The sequence below is a fragment of the Camelus ferus genome, chromosome 36, assembly GCF_009834535.1.
Source record: "Camelus ferus isolate YT-003-E chromosome 36, BCGSAC_Cfer_1.0, whole genome shotgun sequence".
In the NCBI taxonomy this organism is placed as follows: domain Eukaryota; kingdom Metazoa; phylum Chordata; class Mammalia; order Artiodactyla; family Camelidae; genus Camelus; species Camelus ferus.
Window position 1 is genome coordinate 8,014,024 of NC_045731.1, and position 6,000 is coordinate 8,020,023.

Sequence of the window (6,000 nt, forward strand, 5' to 3'; positions counted from 1 at the left end):
AACGCGGCCGAGTGGTTGGGGGAGGTTTGGGGCCGCCATCCACGCAGCTGCCTGGTGTCACAGGTGTTCCCTGGCAGGGGGAAGTCCTCTAATTACTTCATCAGTCCAGGGGGAGGCACTAGATGCTACCAGCATTTCCAGACCAACCCCCGCCTTTCTCCGGCAGCCCGCCATAGGAGAAACTCGTGGAAGACACGCGGAGGTCTCCTAGGAGATCCCAGGCTCTGCAGACAGAGGACGGAACCTCCCCACACTCAGAATTCTGGATCTTGGCCGAGTGGGTTGGGAGCTTTGGGGCCGACATCCACGCAGATGTTTCGTGTCACAGGTGTTCCCTGGCAGGGGGAATTCCGCTAAATTCCTCATCTGTCCAGGGGGAGGCCCTAGATGCTACCAGCATTTCCAGCACATCCACCGCATTACCCCAGCAGCCCGCAGAAGGAGAAAATCGGGGAAGACACGCGGACGGTTCCTAGGAGATCCCAGGCGCTGCAGACAGAGGACGGAACCTCGCCACACTAAAAATTCCGGAACGCGGCCGAGTGGGTTGGAGAGATTTTGGGCCGCCCTCCACGCAGCGGCCTGGTATCACATGTGTTCCCTTGCAGGGGGAAGCCCGCTAATGACCTCATCTGTCCAGCGGGACGCCCCAGATGCTACCAGCCTTTCCAGCCCATCCACCACATTTCCCCGGGAGCCCACACTAGGAGACACTCATGGAAGACACGCGGAGGGCTCCTAGGAGATCCCAGGGGCTGCAGACAGAGGACGGAACCTCGCCACACTCAGAAATCCGGAACGCCGCCGACTGTGTGGGGGTGGTTTGGGGCCGCCCTCCACGCAGCTGCCTGGTTTCACAGGTGTTCCCTGGCAGGGGGAAGTCTGCTGATTACATCATCTGTCCAGGGGGAGGCACTAGATGCTACCAGCATTTCCGGACCAACCCCCGCCTTTCTCCGGCAGCCCGCCATAAGAGAAACTCGTGGAAGACACGCGGAGGTCTCCTAGGAGATCCCAGGCTCTGCAGACAGAGGACGGAACCTCGCCACACTCAGAAATCCGGAACGCCGCCGACTGTGTGGGGGTGGTTTGGGGCCGCCCTCCACGCAGCTGCCTGGTTTCACAGGTGTTCCCTGGCAGGGGGAAGTCTGCTGATTACCTCATCTGTCCAGGGGGGGCACTAGATGCTACCTGCATTTCCAGCCCAACCCCCGCATTTCCCCGGCAGCCCGCAATATGAGACACTCGGGGAAGACACGCTGAGGGCTCCTAGGAGATCCCAGGCGCTGCAGACAGAGGACGGAACCTCGCCAAACTTAGAATTCCGGAACGCGGCCGAGTGGGTGGGGGAGGTTTGGGGTCGAAATCCTCGCAGCTGCCACGTGTCACAGTTGTTCCTTGGCAGGGGGAATTCCGCTAATTACCTCATCAGTCCAGGGGGAGGCACTAGATGCTACCTGCATTTCCAGAACAACCCCCGACTTTCCAAGGCAGCCCGCACTAGGAGAAATTCGGGGAAGACACGCGGAGGTCTCCTAGGAGATCCCAGGCTCTGCAGACAAGTACGGACGTCGCCACACACAGAAATCCGGAAAGCGGCCGAGAGGGTGGGGGAGGCTTGGGGCCGCACTCCACGCAGCTGCATGGTGTCACAGGTGTTCCCTGGCAGGGGGAATTCCGCTAATTACCTCATCAGTCCAGGGGGACGTAGTAGATGCTACGTGCCTTTCCAGCCTAACCCACACTTTCCCTGGCAGCACGCACAAGGAGACACTCAGGGAAGACACTCGGAAGGCTCCTAGGAGATCCAAGGCGCTGCAGACAAAAGACGGAACCTCGCCACACTCAGAATTCCGGAACGCGCCCGAGTGGGTGGGGGAGTTTTGGGGTCGACCTCCTCGCAGCCGCCTGGTGTCACAGGTGTTCCCTGGCAGGGGGAAGTCCGCTAAATACCTCATCTGTCCAGGGGGAGACACTAGATGCTACCTTCATTTCCTGCCCAACCCCCACCTTTCCCCGGCAGCCCGCACTAAGAGACACTCGGGGAAGACACGCGGAGGGCTCCTAAGAGATCCCAGGCGCTGCACACAGAGGACGGAACCTCAGCACACTCAGAATTCCGGAACGTGGCCGTGTGGGTGGGGGAAGTTTGGGGCTACCCCCACGCAGCTGCCTGGTGTCACAGGTGTTCCGAGGCAGGGGGAAGTCCGCTAATTACCTGAACAATCCAGGGGGAGGCACTAGATGCTACCTGCATTTTCAGCACAACCCCCGCCTTTCTCCGGCTGCCCGCACTTGGAGAAACTTAGGAAGACACGCGGAGGGCTCCTAGGAGATCCCTGGCGCTGCAGACAGAGGACGGAACCTCGCCACACTCAGAATTCTGGACCGCGGCCGAGTGGTGTGGGAGGTTTGGGGCCGTCCTCCACGCAGATGCCTGTTGTCACAGGTGTTCCCTGGCAGGGGGATGTCCGCTAATTACATCATAAGTCCAGGGTTAGGCACTAGATGCTACCTGTTTTTCCAGCCAAACCCCGTCTTTCACCGGCAGCCAGCACTATGAGGCAATCGGGGAAGACACGCGGAGGGCTCCTAGGAGATCCCTGGCGCTGCAGACAGAGGACGGAACCTCGCCACACTCAGAATTCTGGAACGCGGCCGAGTGGTGGGGGAGGTTTGGGGCCGTCCTCCACGCAGATGCCTGTTGTCACAGGTGTTCCCTGGCAGGGGGAATTCCGCTAATTACCTCATCTGTCCAGGGAGAGGCACTAGATGCTACCTGCGTTTCCCGAAAAACCCCCGAATTTACCCGGCAGCCCGCACCGAGAGACAGTCGGGGAAGACACGCGGAGGGCTCCTAGGAGATCCCTGGCGCTGCAGAAAGAGGACGGAACCTCGCCACACTCAGAATTCTGGAACGCGGCCGAGTGTGTGGGGGAGGTTTGGGGCCACCCTCCACCCACCTGCCTGGTGTCACACGTGTACACTGGCAGAGGGAAGTCCGCTAATTACCTCATCTGTCCAGGGGGAGGCACTAGATGCTACCTGCATTTCCATCACAACCCCCGCCTTTCCCCGGCAGCCCGCACTAAGAGACACTCGGGGAAGGCACGCGGAGGGCTCCTAGGAGATCCCTGGTGCTGCCGACTGATGACAGAACCTCGCCACACTCAGAATTCTTTAACGCGGCCGAGTGGTGGGGGAGATTTTGGGCCGCACTCCACGCAGCTGCCTGGTGTCACAGGTGTTCCCTGGCAGGGGGAAGTCCGCTAATTTCCTCATCAGTCCAGGGGGAGGCACTAGATACTACCTGCATTTTCAGCCCAACCCCCGCCTTTCTCCGGCGGTCCTCACTAGGAGACACTGGGGGAAGACACGCGGAGGGCACTTAGGAGAACCCTGGCGCTGCAGACAGTGGACGGAACCTCGCCACTCTCAGAATTCTGGAAAGCAGCCGTGTGGGTGGGGGAGGTTTGGGGCTGCCCACCACGCAGCTGCCTGTTGTCACAGGTGTTCCCTGGCAGGGGGAAGTCCGCTAATTACATCATCAGTCCAGGGGAAGGCACTAGATGCTACCTGCTTTTCCAGCCCAACCTCCGCCTTTCCCCGGCAGCCCGAAATAGGAGACATACGGGGAAGACACGCGGAGGGCTCCTAGGGGATCTCAGGCGCTGCAGACAGAGGACGGAACCTCGCCACACTCAGAATTCCGGAAAGCAGCCGTGTGGGTGGGGGAGGTTTGGGGCTGCCCACCACGCAGCTGCCTGTTGTCACAGGTGTTCCCTGGCAGGGGGATATCCGTTAATTACATCATCAGTCTAGGGGGAGGCACTAGATGCTACCTGCATTTCCAGCCCAACCCCCGCCTTTCCCCGGCAGCCCGAACTAGGAGACACTCGGGGAAGACACGCGGAGGGCTCCTAGGAGATCCCAGGCGCTGCAGACAGAGGACGGAACCTCGCCACACTCAGAATTCCGGGACGCGGCCGTGAGGGTTGGGGAGGTTTGGGGCTGCCCTCCACGCAGCTGCCTGTTGTCACAGGTGTTCCCTGGCAGGGGGAAGTCCGCTAATTACCTCATCTGTCCAGGGGGATGCACTAGATGCTACCTGAATTTCCAGCACAACCCCCGCAATTCCCCGGCAGACCGCAGAATGAGACAATCGGGGAAGACACGCGGAGGTCTCCTAGGAGATCCCAGGCGATGCAGACAGAGGACAGAACCTCGCCACACTCAAAATTCCGGAACGCGGCCGTGTGGGTTGGAGAGATTTTGGGCCGCCCTCCACGCAGCTGCCTGGTGTCACATTTGTTCCCTTGCAGGGGGAAGTCCGCTAATGACCTCATCTGTCCAGCGGGAGGCCCCAGATGCTACCAGACTTTCCAGCCCATCCACCGCATTTCCCCGGGAGCCCGCACTAGGAGACACTCAGGGAAGACACGCGGAGGACTCCTAGGAGATCCCAGGCGCTGCAGACAGAGGACGGAACCTCGCCACACTCAGAATTCCGGAACGCGGCCGAGTGTGTGGGGGAGGTTTGGGGCCGCCCTAGACGCAGCTGCCTGGTTTCACAGGTGTTCCATGGCAGGGGGAATTCCGCTAAATTCCTCATCAGTCCAGGGGGAGGCACTAGATGCTACCTGCATTTCCAGCCCAAACCCTGCCTTTCACCGGCAGCCCGAGCTAGGAGACAATCGGGGAAGACACGCGGAGGGCTCCTAGGAGATCCCAGGCGCTGCAGACAGAGGACGGAACCTCGCCAAACTCAGAAATCCGGAACGCGGCCGAGTGGGTGGGGGAGGTTTGGGGTCAACCTCCTCGCAGCTGCCTGGTGTCACAGGTGTTCCCTGGCAGGTGGAAGTCCGCTAATTACCTCATCAGTCCAGGAGGAGGCACAAGATGCTACCTACATTTCTACCCCAACCCCCGCATATCCCCGGCAGTCCTCACTAGGAGACACACCGGGATGACACGCGGATGGCTCCTAGGAGATCCCAGGCGCTGCAGACAGAGGACGGAACCTCGACACACTCAGAATTCTGGAATGCGGCTGAGTGTTGGGGGATGTTTGGGGCCGCACTCCACGCAGCTGCCTGGTGTCACAGGTGTTCCCTGGCTGGGGGAATTCCGCTAATTACCTCATCTGTCCTGGGGGAGGCACAAGATGCTACCTGCATTTCCAGCCCAATCCCGGCATTTCACAGGCAGCCCGCACTTAGAGACACTCGGTGTAGACACGCGGATGGCTCCTAGTAGATCCCAGGCGCTGCAGACAGAGGACGGAACCTCGCCACACTCAGAATTCCGGAACGTGGCCGAGTGGGTGGGGGAGGTTTGGGGTCGACCACCTCGAGCTGCCTGGTGTTACAGGTGTTTCCTTGCAGGCGGAAGTCCGCTAATTACCTGATCTGTCCGGGGGAGGCACTAGATAATACCTGCATTTCCAGCCCAACCCCCGCATTTCCCCGGCAACCCGCACTACGAGACACTCGGGGAAGACACGCGGAGGGCTCCTAGAAGATCCCAGGCGCTGCAGACAGAGGACAGAAACTCCCCATATTCAGAATTCCGGAACCCGGCCGAGTGGGTGGGGCAGGATTTGGGCCGCTCACGACGCAGCTGCCTGGTGTCACAGGTGTCCCTGGCAGGGGGAATTCCGCTAATTACCAGATCTGTCCAGGGGGAGGCACTAGATGCTACGTGCATTTCCAGCCTAACCCACCCTATCCCCGGCAGCACGCACAAGGAGACACTCGGGGAAGACACGCGGAGTGCTCCTAGGAGATCCTAGGCGCTGCAGACGGAGGATTGAACCTCCACACACTCAGAATTCTGGAACGCGGCTGAGTGGGTGGGGGTTGTTTGGGGCCGAACCGCACGCAGCTGCCTGGTGTCACAGGTATTTCCTGGCAGGGGGAATTCCGCCAATTACTTGATCTGTCCAGGGGGAGGCACTAGATGCTACCTGCATTTCCAGCCCAACCCCCTCCTTTCCCCGGC